This window comes from Trachypithecus francoisi, unplaced genomic scaffold, assembly GCF_009764315.1.
Source record: "Trachypithecus francoisi isolate TF-2019V2 unplaced genomic scaffold, Tfra_2.0 Lachesis_group13, whole genome shotgun sequence".
Lineage (NCBI taxonomy): Eukaryota > Metazoa > Chordata > Mammalia > Primates > Cercopithecidae > Trachypithecus > Trachypithecus francoisi.
In genome coordinates this window covers 86,647,658-86,665,268 of record NW_022681458.1, presented here as the reverse complement: position 1 = coordinate 86,665,268, position 17,611 = coordinate 86,647,658, and positions in this window count along the sequence as shown.

Genomic DNA, 17,611 nt, shown 5'->3' with positions numbered 1-17,611 from the left:
CATTTCCCATTGGTCTATTACCAAAAGATGAATTTATCAAATATGTATTCTTAAATCCTGAAACTCTGCAGGAGGCACCGCATGACAATAGGCTGCCCCTTTAAGACTTCTTGCCTCAGGGACCACAGAGATCCATGCCCAGCCATTTTAAAGTAATCTTGATTCCCGAAGATGTTGACCCCTAGAATTAGTTTCCTTTTTAACTTCCCTTTTTCTGCCCCCTCATTTGCCTCTGATGTTTCCTGACTTTGATCTGTCTTCAGGATTCCAATTCTAGTATCCATACCATTAGGCTCCTGGTGTCTTCTGTCCTGACACACTGTAATTGAATTTGGCTTAACCCTCCAACTTCTCTCCTGCCTCTCAGGCTTCATGTTGATCTTTTTCCCTGGCACTGGACCCCAAAATATCTCTGATTTGTATCTTCATAATTAGTTACATTATAAAACAATATATATTATAAAGTTTAATAACAAAAATAATCTCAATTTTATAAACATTAAATAATTGAAAACATTAAAAGGAAACAGTACAAAAATACTAATTAAAAATAATTTTAAAAATTAAAAAAGCCATAAAGATTTAATATTTAGAAGTTTGTACTTCTACAATGAAATTTTAAGTACACAAAGCATTCATTGCCCTATCTGAAAGTCTTGAACCTTGTCCCATGACAAATGTAAAATGTAAAAAACATGTAAAAAACTTCTTTCATCTTGCATTGACTTGCTAAGACTGCACCCAAAAGTACATTCAGGCGGGGTGTTGGGGTACATGTTACTTCATACAAACTATTCTTTTTTTTTTTTTTTTTTGAGACGAGGTCTGGCTGTGTCGCCCAGGCTGGAGTGCAGTGGCGCGATCTCGGCTCACTGCAAGCTCCGCCTCCCAGATTCACGCCATTCTCCTGCCTCAGCCTCCCGAGTAGCTGGGACTATAGGCGCCTGACACCACGCCCGGCTAATTTTTTTGTATTTTTAGTAGAGACGGGGTTTCACCATGGTCTCGATCTCCTGACCTCGTGATCCACCCACCTCGGCCTCCCAAAGTGCTGGGATTACAGGCGTGAGCCACCGCGCCCGGCCACTATTCTTTTTTTAATGGTGAAACTATTCTGTTTGCTTGATCTGATTTTGGTTTTGCCACTGAAAGTGATATTACTTTTTCTAATTTAGATTTTAGATTGATTTTTTTACTTCTTGCATAAGTATTGAATTCAATTCTTTTCTTTATATTTTTTTCTGTTAAAGCACTTACAAAGAACTGTAGCCTCCAGTAAATAATCAAATACTGGAAAACTCCAGTGCACATTACTCTTTAGGACTCAAATAAGGTAATATTTGGATCTCCTAGTAAAGTTAGCAGCACTCCACAGAATCACATTTCAAAAATTCCAATTTAAAGGATTGTTTTTCTTCCACAACTGGCTATTTCTTGGAACACTACTCATAGGATTTGTACGAAATATACTATGAGCATGAACTTATTTGTTTTATTTGCAAGAATGGCTTAGTGTTAGTAACAGACAGGGGTGTGCACACACACACACAAACGCACACACTTACAATCAGACAAAAACTATAAGCAAGACTGGCTGCAAGATGGTGGGCACTTCTCTCCTCCTTGCTCCTGTTCCAGTTTCCAGAAATGTTGACTTTAACCTTTGATTCTCCTGTCCATGTTTCTTGCTCTTCCTTTTGACTTAACAGCAATGGATTCCTTCAAACCAGTAACATCTCGATTGTTAAGCTTTCATTCCCACAGAATTATAATGCCTCTTCCTATTTTCCAGAATTTTCAATGGATTTTTTTTTTTGCAGAATTCAGGGTTCAGAAAACATAAATTTCCTGAGAAATGTCAAGAAGGAATTCCTGCACAGAAACATTAAGTCTCATTGTAGCACAACACATAGTCAATGCATGGTTTCCCAGTAAGTAGAATTTGCTAAGCAGATATAATGTCTTTTACATATATATACACACACATATAGACATATACATATATACACATATGTATCTGAAAAACCCAATTTCGGACATGAAAATATATGCCTCCCAAACTATTTCATGTCATTGGACATGTAGAAACCACTCAAATTTGTAGCACACACTGGGGCATGTGGAGGAGGTGAACCTGTGGCTTCTGCCACTCCAAGCCCTGAGAGCAGAAGAAATCAAAATATGAGCAGAGCAGTCGGCTACTTCTGCAGTCAGCTACTTCTGCAGTCTGATGTGGGTGTCTTCCCATGGGAGATGAGACACGACACTGATAGGTTGAAATGAACAAAATAAGCTAGGTAGGCCTCAAACAGAACCGAGCTTGGGTCCCTAAGAAAAGGTTCCACCAGATGGGAAAGGGAAAGAGCAATAATTTCACAGGGAGTGATCCTGATGAAATTGTTGACCTGATGAAATGAAAACCTAAACTGTCCATCTACTTCTCAAAATGCATGTTAATCAGACATAATGAATTGCAGTGTTTTTATTTCCTTTTTGTTTTGTGGGGTTGGGAAGGTGGGATTATATATAAACTTATGTTGTTGTTAATAGTTTACAATGCTGGCAAACTATACGTGGATACTCAGCTGGCCAGTAGATATTGGTCAGACTTAGTTACTAAATGGGGCAATTGAGAAATAAAAAGGGAAAAAGCTGAATCATGGATTCTTTGCTCTTGCCTGTCTATTCTAATTCTCAAGCATGTTCAAGTCCAAACTGACGTCACTGTATTCCTGGGAACCTGAAGCTCTGAGGACACTTCCCTTGAGATAATCGCAGACTTCTGTTTGCTGATGAACTAGCTTAACCAACTAGTCAAGTCAGCTCTTGGGCAGTATACACAGAGTCATTTCATATCCCAAGGTATGCTTTCTGGAATTAATGTCCCAGGAGCTCATAAAAATTCCTTGAGAGGTGACCTACTAGCAGGGAAACCTAACTATTTAGTACTAACTTACACTCATAAAGAAAATCATAAGAAAGCTGATATTTCACCAAGTAGTGATTCTCAGCTCTGGCTGTACATAAGAATTTCTGGAGAGTTTTAATACTAATATCAAGTCCCATATCCCCCACCTCTCAGTTATTCTGATTTGATTAATGTAGGTGGGATCAGGGCATCACTATTATTTTAGAGCACTCTAAGTGATTCTATCACAGAGCCAGGAGTAGGAACTGTCATGCTAAGACATAGGGCCTTTAAAAAGAAAAAAGATGCTGGCTTTTCCTATTTCCTAAGTAGCTACATTTATAACAAGAGCATTCAACTTTTTGTTTAGTTCACATCAATATATTTGATAGAAGTACTGATGTATGTGTCTAATACATCTAACATACTGGCCATCATTGCTTAGTTTAGGCTGTGTTAAATATGCTAAGAACACTTACATTTGCCTGTGGTTAGGCAAAATCATCAAACACAAAGCCTATTTTATAGTATTAATACAGTATAGTGTTGAATAATATCTCATAATTTCTTGAATACTTTACCACAAATGAAAGACAGAATGGTTGTATGGGTACTGGAAGTACAGAAGTATGGTTTCTACTGAATGTGTATCACTTGTGCACTATCATGAAGTTAAAAATCATAAGTCAAGCCATGTTAAGTTGGGAACACTCTGTACTTACGACTTTTATGCCTACCTATGGATAGAAGAAAAGTCTGAGGTTTGCTGGTATGAAGCAGAGGGACACTGCAAATTTTAATGTGGATAGAAAAGCTTTAGGAAAAGAATGTATAAAAGTTTGGGGTTTTTTTTTTTTTCGTTTTGTTGTTGTTGTTGTTGTTGTTGTTATTTTGAGACAGGGTCTTGCTCTGTAGCCCAGGCTAGAGTGTAATGGCATGAGCTCAGCTTACTGCAAGCTCAACCTCCCAGGTTCAAGCGATTCTTCCACTTCGGCCTCCCGAGGAGCTGGGACTACAGGCATGCATCACCATGCCTGGCTAACTTTTTGTATTTTTAGCAGAGACAGGGTTTCGTCATGTTGACCAGGCTTGTCTTTTTATTATTATTATTATTAATACACTTTAAGTTCTAGGGTACATGTGCACAACGTGCAGGTTTGTTACATATGTATACATGTGCCATGTTGGTGTGCTGCACACATTAACTCATCATTTACATTAGATATATCTCCTAATGCTATCCCTCCCCTCTACTCTGACCCCACGACAGGCCCCCATGTGTGATGTTCCCCTTCCTATGTCCAAGTGTTCTCATTGTTCAATTCCCACCTATGAGTGAGAACACATGATGTTTGGTTTTTTTGTCCTTGTGATAGTTTGCTGAGGACGATGGTTTCCAGCTTCATCCATGTCCCTTCAAAGGACATGAACTCATCCTTTTTTATGGCTGCATAGTATTCCATGGTGTATATGTGCCACATTTTCTTAATCCAGTCTATCATTGATGGACATTTGGGTTGGTTCCAAGTCTTTGCTATAGTGAATAGTGCCACAATAAACATACATGTGCATGTGTCTTTATAGCAGAATGATTGATAATCCTTTGGGTATATATCCAGTAATGGGATGGCTGGATCAAATGGTATTTCTACTTCTCAATCCTTGAGGAATCGCCACACTGTCTTCCACAATGGTTGAACTAGTTTACAGTCCCACCAACAGTGTAAAAGTGTTCCTATTTCTCCACATCCTCTCCAGTACCTATTGTTTCCTGACTTTTTAATGATTGCCATTCTAGCTGGTGTGAGATGGTATCTCATTGTGATTTTGATTTGGATTTCTCTGATGGCGAGTGATGATGAGCATTTTTTCATGTGCCTGTTGGCTGCAAAAATGTCTTTTTTGAGAAGTGTCTGTTCATACCCTTCGCCCACTTTTTGATGGGGTTGTTTGTTTTTTTCTTGTAAATTTGTTTGAGTTCTTTGTAGATTCTGGATATTAGCCCTTTGTCAGATGAGTAGATAGCAAAAATTTTCTCCCATTCTGTAGGTTGCCTGTTCACTCTGATGGTAGTTTCTTTTGCTGTGCAGAAGCTCTTTAGTTTAATTAGATCCCATTTGTCAATTTTGACTTTTGTTGCCATTGCTTTTGGTGTTTTAGACATGAAGTCCTTCCCCATGCCTATGTGCTGAATGGTATCCTAGGTTTTCTTCCAGGGTTTTTATGGTTTTAGGTTTAACTTTTAAGTCTTTAATCCATCTTGAATTAATTTTTGTATAAGATGTAAGAAAGGAATCCAGTTTCAGCTTTCTACATATGGCTAGCCAGTTTTCCCAGCACCATTTATTAAATAGGAAATCCTTTCCCCATTTCTTGTTTTTGTCAGGTTTGTCAGAGATCAGATCGTTGTAAATGTGTGGTATTATTTCTGAGGGCTCTGTTCTGTTTCATTGGTCTATATCTCTGTTTTGGTACCAGCACCATGCTGTTTTGGTTACTGTAGCCTTGTAGTATAATTTGAAGTCAGGTAGCATGATGCCTCCAGCTTTGTTCTTTTGACTTAGGATTGTCTTGGCAATGTGGGTTCTTTTTTGGTTCCTTATAAACTTTAAAGTAGTTTATTCCAGTTCTGTGAAGAAAGTCAGTGGTAGCTTGATGGGGATGGCATTGAATCTATAAATTACCTTGGGCTGTATGGCCATTTTCATGACATTGATTCTTCCTATCCATGAGCATGGAATGTTTTTCCATTTGTTTGTGTCCTCTTTTATTTCGTTGAGCAGTGGTTTGTAGTTCTCCTTGAAGAGGTCCTTCACATCCCTTGTAAGTTGGATTCCTAGGTATTTTATTCTCTTTGAAGCAATTGTGAATGGGAGTTCACTCAGGATTCGATTCTCTGTTTGTCTGTTATTGGTGTATAAGAATGCTTGTGATTTTTGCACATTGATTTTGTATCCCGAGACTTTGCTAAAGTTGCTTATCAGCTTAAGGATATTTTGGGCTGAGACGATGGGGTTTTCTTTTTTTTTTTTTTTTTTTTTTTTTTTGAGACGGAGTCTCGCTCTGTCGCCCAGGCTGGAGTGCAGTGGCCGGATCTCAGCTCACTGCAAGCTCCGCCTCCCGGGTTTATGCCATTCTCTCGCCTCAGCCTCCCGAGTAGCTGGGACTACAGGCGCCCGCCATCTCGCCCGGCTAATTTTTTGTATTTTTTTAGTAGAGACGGGGTTTCACAGTGTTAACCAGGATGGTCTCGATCTCCTGACCTCGTGATCCGCCCGTCTCGGCCTCCCAAAGTGCTGGGATTACAGGCTTGAGCCACCGCACCCGGCCGACGATGGGGTTTTCTAAATATACAATCATGTCATCTGCAAACAGGGACAATTTGACTTCCTCTTTTCCTAATTGAATACTCTTTATTTCTTTCCCCTGCCTGATTGCACTGGCCAGAACTTCCAACACTAGGTTGAACAGGAGTAGTGAGAGAGGGCATCCCTGTCTTGTGCCAGTTTTCAAAGGGAATGCTTCCAGTTTTTGCCCATTCGGTATGATATTGGCTGTGGGTTTGTCATAAATAGCTCTTATTATTTTGAGATACATCCCATCAATACTGAATTTATTGAGCGTTTTTAGCATGAAGGGCTGTTGAATTTTATCAAAGGCCTTTTCTGCATCTATTGAGATAATCATGTGGTTTTTGTCTTTGGTTCTGTTTATATGATGGATTACATTGATTGATTTGCATATGTTGAACCAGCCTTGCCTCCCAGGGATGAAGCCCACTTGATCATGGTGGATAAGCTTTTTGATGTGCTGCTAGATTCAGTTTGCCACTATTTTATTAAGGATTTTTGCATCGATGTTCATCAGGGATATTGGTCTAAAATTCTCCTTTTTCGTTGTGTCTCTGCCAGGGTTTGGAATCAGGATGATGCTGGTCTTATAAAATCAGTTAGGGAGGATTCCCTCTTTTTCTATTGATTGGAATAGTTTCAGAAGGAATGGTACCAGCTCCTCCTTGTACCTCTGGTAGAATTTGGCTGTGAATCCTTCTGGTCCTGGACTTTTATTGGTTGGGAGTCTATTAATTATTGCTTCAATTTCAGAGCCTGTTATTGGTCTATTCAGCAATTCAACTTCTTCCTGGTTTAGTCTTGGGAGGGTGTATGTGTCCAGGAATTTATCCATTTCTTCTAGATTTTCTACTTCATTTGCATAGAGGTGTTTATAGTATTCTTTGATGGTAGTTTGTATTTCTGTGGGATCAGTGGTGACAACCCCTTTATCATTTTTTATGGTGTCTATTTGATTCTTCTCTCTTTTCTTCTTTATTAGTCTTGCTAGCAGTCTATCAATTTTGTTGATCTTTTCAAAAACCAGCTCCTGGATTCATTGATTTTTTGGGGGGGTTTTGTGTCTCTATCTCCTTCAGTTCTGCTCTGATCTTAGTTATTTCTTGCCTTCTGCTTGCTTTTGAATGTGTTTGCTCTTGCTTCTCTAGTTCTTTTAATTGTGATGTTAGGGTGTCAATTTTAGATCTTTTCTGCTTTCTCTTATGGGCATTTAGTGCTATAGAATTGATGGTCTTTACAATTTGGCATGTTTTTGCAGTGACTGGTACCAGTTGTTCCTTTCCATGTTTAGTGCTTCCTTCAGGAACTCTTGTAGGGCAGGCCTAGTGGTGACAAAATCTCTCAGCATTTCCTTGTCTGTGAGGGATTTTATTTCTCCTTTACTTATGAAGCTTAGTTTGGCTGGATATTAAACTCTGGGTTGAAAATTCTTTTCTTTAAGAATGTTGAATATTGGCCCTCACTCTCTTCTGCCTTGTAGAGTTTCTTCTAAGAGATCTGCTGTTAGTCTGATGGGCTTCCTTTTGAGGGTAACCTGACCTTTCTCTCTAGCTGCCCTTAACATTTTTTCCTTCATTTCAACTTTGGTGAATCTGACAATTATGTGTCTTGGAGTTGCTCTTCTCAAGGAGTATCTTTGTGGTATTCTCTGTATTTCCTGAATTTGAATGTTGGCCTGCCTTGCTAGGTTGGGGAAGTTCTCCTGGATAATATCCTGCAGAGTGTTTTTCAACTTGGTTCCATTCTCCCCGTCACTCTCAGGTACACCAATCAGACGTAGATTTGGTCTTTTCATATACTCCCATATTTCTTGGAGACTTTGTTCGTTTCTTTTTACTCTTTTTTCTCTAAACTTCTCTTCTCACTTCATTTCATTCATTTGCTCTTCAATCACCGATACCCTATCTTCCACTTGATCAAATTGGCTACTGAAGCTTGTGCATTCGTCACATAATTCTCATGCCATGGTTTTCAGCTCCATCAGGTCATTTAAGGACTTCTCTACACTGGTTATTCTAGTTAGCCATTTGTCTAATCTTTTTTCAAGGTTTTCAGCTTCTTTGCAATGGGTTCAAACTTCCTTTATCTCGGAGAAGTTTGATCGTCTGAAGACTTCGTCTCTCAACTCGTCAAATTCATTCTCTGTCCAGCTTTGTTCCATTGCTGGTGAGGAGCTGCGTTCCTTTGCAGGGGGAGAGGTGCTCTGATTTTTAGAATTTTCAGCTTTTCTGCTCTGCTTTTTCCCCATCTTTGTGGTTTTATCTGCCTTTGGTCTTTGATGATGGTGACGTACAGATGGGGTTTTAGTGTGGCTGGCCTTTCTGTTTATTAGTTTTTCTTCTAAGAGTCAGGACCCTCAGCTGCAGGTCTGTTGGAGTTTGCTGGAGGTCCACTCCAGACCCTGTTTGCCTGGGTATCAGCAGCGGAGGCTGCAGAACAGCGAATATTGATGAACAGCAAATGTTGTTGCCTGATCGTTCCTCTGGAAGCTTTGTCTCAGAGGCGTACCCAGCCATGTAAGATGTCAGTCTGCCCCTACTTGGGGATGCCTCCCTGTTAGGCTACTCGGAGGTCAGAAAACCACTTGAGGAGGCAGTATGTCCATTCTCAGATCTCATACTCTGTGCTGGGAGAACCACTACTCTCTTCAAAGCTGTCAGACAGGGACATTTAAGTCTGTAGAGGTTTCTGCTGCCTCTTGTTCAGCTATGCCTTGCCCCCAGAGGTGGAGTCTACAGAGGCAGGTAGACCTCCTTGAGCTGCAGTGGGCTCCACCCAGTTCGAGTATCCCAGCCACTTTGTTTACCTACTTAAGCTTCAGCAATGGCGGACAGCCCTCTCCCAGCCTCGCTGCCACCTTGCAGTTCGATCTCAGACTGCTGTGCTGGTGGGGAGCAAGGCTCCATGGGCATGGGACCCACCAAGCCAGACATGGTATATAATCTCCTGGTGTGCCGTTTGCTAAGACCGTTGGAAAAGTGCAGTATTAGGGTGGAAATGACCTGATTTTCCAGGTGCCGTCTGTCACAGCTTCCCTTGGATGGGAAAGGGAATTCCCTGAGCCTTTGCACTTTCCGGATGAGTCGATGCCTCACCCTGCTTTGGCTCATGCTCGGTGGGTTGTACCCACTGTCCTGCATCCACTGTCTGACAAGCCCCAGTAAGATGAACCCCGTAACTCAGTTGGAAATACAGAAATCACCTGTCTTCTGCATCGCTCATGCTGGGAGCTGTAGACTGGAGCACTTCCTATTTGGCCCATCTTGGAACCGTCCCGCAGTCTTGTCTTGAACTCCTGGCCTCAAGTGAACCACTCACCTCAGCCTTCCAAAGTGCTGGGATTATAGGCATGAGCTGCTGCACCCAGCCAAGAATGTACAAAAGTTCTGAAATAACACCATAGGTCTAAGGAATAAGGGACATAATTTCATACCAGAAGTAGGCTGGTAGTACTCCCAGTGTATTTCTGGCTTTATACATTCCTTGGGAAAAAAAACTTTATAGAAGTATTTAAGTAGAATTAAGGTTTACACAAATGATTTTTTAAGAGAGAGAGTTCCCAGGACCTAAACATTCATTCTGTGGAGATAGGGTCAACACACAAATATTTATTTAGCAACATGGCCTGCAGAAGTAGGAGGAAGTGACCAGGTGTGATGGATTATGCCTGTAATTTCAGCATTTTGGGAGGCTGAGGCAGAAGGATTACTTGAGCCCAGGAGTTTGAGACCAGCCTGGACAACATAGCAAGATATCATCTCTCTCTATATATATATATTATATATAGATAGATAATATATGTATACATATCTATATATATATATATATAATCTACATATATATAATTGAGGAATGGTGGCATGCACCTATAGTCTCAGTTACTGGGGAGGCTGAGATGGGAGGATTAGTTGAGCCCAGGAGTTCAAGACCACTGTGATCACACCACTGCATTCCAGCCTGGATGACAGAGAAAGATCCTGTCTTTAAATAGAAAGAAAAAAAATAGAAAAAAGAAAAGGAAAAAAGAAAGAAAGAAGGAGGAGTTCAAATGTACAAAAATTTAATATTCAGTGTGAAAAGAGTGTGGGTTTGATCCTGTGAAATAACTCAAAGAGAATCTGCAAGGATGGTGTGGACAGAAGCAGGCAGACAGTCCAGGTCCTTGGTTTAGTGGAGTCTGGTAGGGAGGCACATACTGAGGAGGATCAAGTCCCAGATTACACAGTCCCAAGGACTCTCATCACAACAAAAGCACCAAGAACAAACTCAGGTTTTATGCAAAATATTACCTTGGAGTTGCAGAAAAGACAGGCAAGTTATGTAAATTGAAACTTTCCACCTCAAACATGAATTTACTGAACAGTTTAGTTCTGAACTTTGATTCTTAAAAAAAAGAGTCATTGCTCTTATTGAAATAACCAAACTATTTCACCTCATGTATGATAATTCTCATTAACCCACTCTTTTGGTACGTATATTACACAGTCAAGCAATTAATGTATTTTTCTAAGATCTAGCAGAATTGTAATGAAAGGGGAAAACCCAAAATATTTGAACTTGTTAACACAATTTTCCTCAATTACAGAAAATATCTGTAGAGAAAAATGGAAATTGAAAAGTAGCATGTGTCGGATCTATTCCTGAGGCTGAAAACTCCATTTAAATTTGAGTTTCCTAAGATCCTAATCTATAAAACTTTGATGATAACAAATGCCTTTCTCCTATGTTGCTATTATATGTCAAAAGTAATGACATATAGCTATAGTGTTCTACAGGCTTTTAAAAAAATAATAAAATAACTATTTAAAAGTAGAATGTAACCAGTGTTTAAAAGTAATATTCAATGATTCTTTTCCAGCAAACTGAAAAGAAATTTCTCCCCTACTTCCAAAACAGACACACACACTCATACCTATGCATACATATACACTTATATACATATCTTTACTTGTTGAAAATTAGTCAGAACAGGAAGAGGAAAGATAAATTTCCTTTCAGAAATTCCACCTCAAAGTTTAGCAGTGGGTATGGTCAGTTCAAGTTACAAAAACTTTAATAAAATAAGGTGTCTCAGTGATGATTCCAATCATCACTTTATCAATCTATCTGGAAGGGTGTGGAACGACTGGAATATTAACTTCAGAGAGTATTGAAACTTTTCACTCATCTGGTTCAAACTTACCTTGACAAAAAGTAAAATAAGGACTCTACAAAGTACTGAGGTTACAATAAATGAGAAAAATCTGTTTAATTAAAGCTTCTTTCCATTAGCAACCTGTTCTTAGTTCTGATAGACCTATGATTACCAAAATACATAGCATATTTCAGACTACATTAAGCCCATGTTGTAAACCCTTCTTTGCGTATTTTCTTCTCAAACATCTGCCTGAGGAATTATGCTAGAGCAAAGTTACATTAGAGAATAGAAATGCACTGGTGCCACATTTCTAAATGACACTATTTTAAAAGATGCCCTTTAATTTTATTTTGTCCATCATTAATTTTTATTGCATCTCTCTTCCAAGGGGTAAAAGTTTTCAGTATTATCTCTTTTAGCCTTATAACACCACTCATCAGTAGGATGCTCTCATTTCTTTGAAATATAAAATATGTTTAATTCAGCTTTGCATCATGCACTGAGTCAAAAGAGTGCTTTGCACATAATCAGTAATAAACATTCTTTTAAAACAACTATCATTAAGGAACATATGTGTTAGTGTAAGTTCTCCAAGAAGCAGACACCAAGATGCAAGGATTTTATTGGGAGAATTGCTTGTGACAGAACATGAAGAAGGAGCCTTCAGATCACAATGCAAGTCTGTAGTCTCCAAGTAAAAGCGAAGGAAGGTGGGGTGAAAGTATCCTAGACTGCGGTGAAGTATAAGGAAGGTTCAATAAGGCTGTCAAGGTGTCTTTGAGCCAAGGTGACCACACTGAAGGGCTGTGTTCCAGAAATGAACCTGCCCTAGTATCCCTCTTGCACCCAGCCCCTCACTGGCTGGGAACAGCCTACACACAGCTTCATTGCCTATGCACTGGTGGATTTCAGATCTCAGAAGCCAGTGGTCTTGGTGACTCATGCTCCCTGTAGCTGGAGGTCTGCAAGTTGATTTCTCATGGCCACTGCAATGGTCTGAATGTTTGTGTCACCAGAAAATTCATATGCTGAAATCCTAGCTCAAACAAAGTGATAGTATGAAAAAGTGGGGCCTTTTGGAAGGTAATTAGCTTACAAGGGCAGAAAACTTATGAATAGAATTAGTGCCCTGATAAAAGATGTCTCAGAGTACTCTGTCTCCTCTTCTCTAGTGAAAAGGCAGTAGTCTTTGAACCAGAAAGCAGACCATCATCACCAGGACACAGAATCTGCCAGTGCCTTGATTTTGGACTTCCCAGCCTCTGAAACTATGAAAAATAAATTTCTGTTGTTTATAAGTCATTCAGTGTATGGCATTTTGTTATCATAGCCCACATTATCTAAAACAGTTGGCATAGCACCTATCATATGGCAGACATTGTCACACATATACTTCTTCATTACAACGACTTTGTAAGGTAGTGTGATCATCCCATTTCACATGAAGAAATTTACATTTAGTGAGGTTCACTAATTTTCCCAACTGAAAGCCTGTATGAAGTAGAACCAGAATTCAATTTAATGTCCATCTGGATCCAAAGCTTATTTGTTGAATTAATTAATTAATGCACAAATAAATGAAGAGAGGTTCCTTAGATGTACAGGAGGCTTAAAAAGACACGTAAATTTACAATTTTAAAGCTGATGGGCCAGGTACGGTAGTTCACGCCTGTAATCTTAGCACCGTGGAGGACCGAGGCGGGTGGATCACCTGAGACCCGGAATTCGAGACTGGCCTGGCCAACATGGCGAAATCCCATCTAATACAAAAATTAACCATGCATGGTGACACAAGCCTGTAGTCCCAGTTACTGGGGAGGCTGAGCCATGAGAATCTCTTATACCTGGGAAGTGGAGGTTGCAGTGAACCGAGATCAGGTCACCGCACTCCAGCCTGTGTGACAGAGTAAGACTCTATCTCAAAAATAAATAAAAAATAACATAATAAAGCTGATGCACAGAGAAGTAAACCATATAGTGACTCAGCTAGTAGGTAATTAAAATGTGTTTTAAAAACAGATGTCCCATCTGATTTGTCTCCTTACTAAATTACAGTGTTTTTGTGTAGTTTGAATTTTTATTGTATCAATACAGATACATTTTATAAGGGAAAGTGGAAGTCTACCTCACAAAAAGTTCAACTTTGTTCACGGTTTCAGTCCTACTTATAAAACTAAATAATTAAAATTATATGCAAATTCACCTGTGTACATCAAGAGAGGAAGAGTTCCTTATAATATGACCTAAATTTGTTCAGCTCCATGGAAACCACTTCATTCCATCATCCACACCATTTACATAAAACTAAGGGGGAAAACGGTAAGAGATGTGAAGTGGCAAAACCTGAAAGGAAACAGTAGGGCATCATTCATGACTAAGAAGTTGAGAGGACCTCAGAGGTGTTTCCTGAGCCTGTGCAGGTATACAACACAGCCATCCATAATTGTGCATCTGCCTCTAATAGCATAAGATATAGTGAAAAGGAAAAATCCACACTTCCCCATTCCAAAACAGGCATTTGGACAACTCAGGTTCTCTTTAAGTTGCTGAATCTTGTTTACTCAAAAAAAAAAAAAAGCTGTATCCAACTGCAAAATATAACCAAAACAGTAATACACATACACACACACACACACACACACACAGACACACACAAGCACATCACTTAACTTTTACTTATTCCACCAAAAGAAAATAGAAAAGGAAGAAATAGCCCAAATAACTCAGGCCCCACCTCTATTGCTGCTTGAAATACTGTAATTAAAGAAAAGTCAGAGAATATTGCTTGAATTATATAGTTATTTGCTTCAATTGTTCCCTTCCATGTGTCTTAGATATCTGGCCATCTCACAAGTATAACAGATTGCCAATCATGCACTCATGAAGGTAAACCAGGGCTGCCACCCTCCCCCTAGCTCTCACATGTTTGATAATCCCATAAATACTGATTGCATAACATCTTCTTTTTAAAAAGTCGTTCTTTGAACGTATTTTTTTCATGGAGTTTACTGTTCTGAAGCATGAATGAGTTCTATGCCTGTTTCTGAACAAGGAAAATGGTTCTTGCCGTGGAATACAAAGAACACGTATACCTGACCTTGAGAATGTTTGCTCTATGTGTGTATTCCACTTGAAGTAAAACGGTCCTGGATTTGGGTATCAGTGAGTTGAGAAACACAGGCACACCATGCCCTTAGAGTAAAGCTGATTTAGCTCTGACACTTCCCTATTTGCCAAGCCAAAGCTGTCGCACAAATCACATAGTCCGTAAAAGAGAAAGAGGAAAAACTGCTTCATCCAGTTTTTCTGCCTAAGGGCTGAATCAGATACACCTCAGCGTCAATTGTAAACCTCTCCCAGGAAGTGAACTCCTAACCGTGACATCAGCAACCTTGTCTAGGACAAGTACATTTTCAAGGAGTGACAGCTTGAGGCAACTATTCCAACCTATTTACCAAAAAGCATAGTGAATTAAATTCTTCATGTAATTTGATTTAGAAAGGGATTTTTTCCAGGTTATATTTCTAGTTTTGTCTGATTAGGAAATTTGATGGGTAAGAGAATACAAAAGCTGTTGGAGTAATAATGATTGTTGTCTTTCTTGTTGACTTCTATGCCACTTGCTTTTGAATTAAAAAGTGCAATGAAGGCTGCCTCTATAAACATTTCTTAGTATTTGGATTAGTCAGTTTCTAGATGCCAGTATGACACTCACCAAAACCATAATTCATTTAACTAGTGGGGAAATTATCTGATTATAAAATGAGTATAATTTATTACTTTTATCATTGTTAATTCTCCTGGAAAGATAATGATCATATCAGCTTTAGTTTTTATTTCAATTAAAGACAACCATCCTAACTAGAGCCAAAATGTTTTGTTTTTGTACATAAAAAGGAGTTTAAATAGTATAGCAATAAAATGGAATTGTGGTTGAGGGCAAATTGCTTTAAAAAAGACTTAATCTAGGCTGATAAACACTGAAGATCTATATTAAGCTGATATCAGTTCCAAAATAAATTATATACCCAATGATTTATAAAGTATTTCAAAGCAAAATTATGACAATAAGAAGGAGAGCAAATATTCCCAGTCAACTCAAATTTTGTTTTCCTGATTTTATGATCGGTTAGCTAATCTCCTAAGAACACTTAAGAGGTATTGTACTCTCCTACTGTGGCAAGAAAGGATGACTTCAATGTCAAGCTGAGCATTTTTGGTTATACCAAGTGTATAGGGAAAGTCCATTGAAAATTTTTGTGTGAAGCAATGATTTTAGGAATCTAACTTGGCAATAGTGTGAAAATTAAATTGGGAGGAAGAGAAGACAGAAAGATCATTTGGAAAATTAGTAAAATAGGACAAATTTAATTAAGAATGTGCCGAGAGAGGTAAAGAAGGTAAGCTTTTGAAAAATTAGCAAGTGACTGAATACAGAAGCTGAGGGAGTCAGGAATATGAGGAGGTTTAGGGAAATGTGGAAGAAGTTGCATTTCTGTTCGGAGCATGCTGCATTTAGAGATTTGCAGCAGAAAATTCCCAGTGTATAACAGAATCTCCAGTAAGATATGAAGTGTGGCAATCACATCATCACTAGCCGTCCACTTAGAGGTAAGAGTTGAGTGTGCCTTATATTGTCAACATGGAAAAATAGGCTGATGATAATCAGGGACTGAACTTTGGAAAATATCCACGTTTGGAAAATTAGAAGAGAAAAAAGAATTAAAGAATGAAACAGAATAGTTGAACAAGTGTATGAAAAACCTAAGATGATACCATCTAAAACTTATTTTGCAAAAAAACTAGGGAATTTTTGAAAGATGAAATACTGGAGACTAAGAATGTAAAGAAGGAAGAAGAAACAAGGCTATGTAGCTTATAAAAGTTTGCTTACAGGATTTGGAGTATTCTTTCACATCCTGTCCTGCAGGCTGGGCGAAGACCATCGACAACAGAAGTTAAAAGTACCACCGTCCTGGCAGATGCACTAAATATGACATAGAAAGCACAATAAGGAAGCAAAAGGGAACACTTTTTTCTCAAAATGAAGAAAGAGAAAAAAAAACCAACAAGAGATTTTAATGGTGTAAAATTGAGGGAGCTTGAGATAGAATGTCTAAGGTAATCTGCAAAGGAAACGGCGAGAGGTGGGAGCACAGAGCAGAGGAGTGGGTTTTGAAATAAGTGAGAAAGGTTGGAACATGCGCTTTGGAAAATAGGATACTATAAAACAAGTCACTGTAATCAGGCACTTTCATGTCACTATGTATTTCCACCATAAACACAGTATTTTTCTCCCATGAATTTACCTCATTCACTCAAGATCCTAGTTGCTTTCAAAGCCATTGGATAATTAATATCCTTGATAATTAGCTAACCCACTGAAACTTATACTCTGCAACTATGGTCTAACTTGTAACTATTCTTTTTCTACAAATTAAGAGATTAAAGAGTTTGACTAGCTACTAAAAAAAACTTGCTTCATTTCTTGCTTTGAATACAGCACTAGAGTATCAGGAAAATTGGTGATGACTCCTTAGAGAACAAGTGCCTTGGCATTTGGCCCCTTCGACTTGCTTCTATCATGTCAAAGTCTATTGTAATACAATATATACCATTGTTTTCTTGCCTAAATTGTCACATCCTGTTGCTCTGCCCGAATCTGTAAGTGCCAAGTTACGCCCTAAAAAGAGATGTTTTCCAATGGTGGGTCTATGGCACAGTTTCTTAATAAGAATCTTAGTTCCAGATGAAAGAACAGATCTGGGAAGCAGGCTTCTGGAGCAAGCATTGCCAAAAAGAACACATGAAGTCAAAAGTGGTGAAAAGGTGGCTTTTAACATTCTAGTACATGATTACATAAGCGTGTGTGATATGAAATCTTTCTTTAGAAATTGACAAGGAACATGCTTGAGCAGGAATTTAATGTTTTACTATTAGGAAGACAACAAATATTTAGTTGAGAGTGTGTCCTATAGCTAACCTGACAAAAATGTCCACAATGACCATTCCATTAACATCGAAGTTTATATCCGGACGGGAATTCTTTGAAGGCAAATGTTAGCCCCAAATAAACCTAACTGGAAACAAGAATTTCACCAAATCCTACAGAGTGGTCAGGGCTATCTAACATCTCTTTACTCAAAGGAATGGTCTTCTGGAATAATGTATATATTAGTTCAAATGAGTTTCGTCTGAGCATATGCATGCCATACT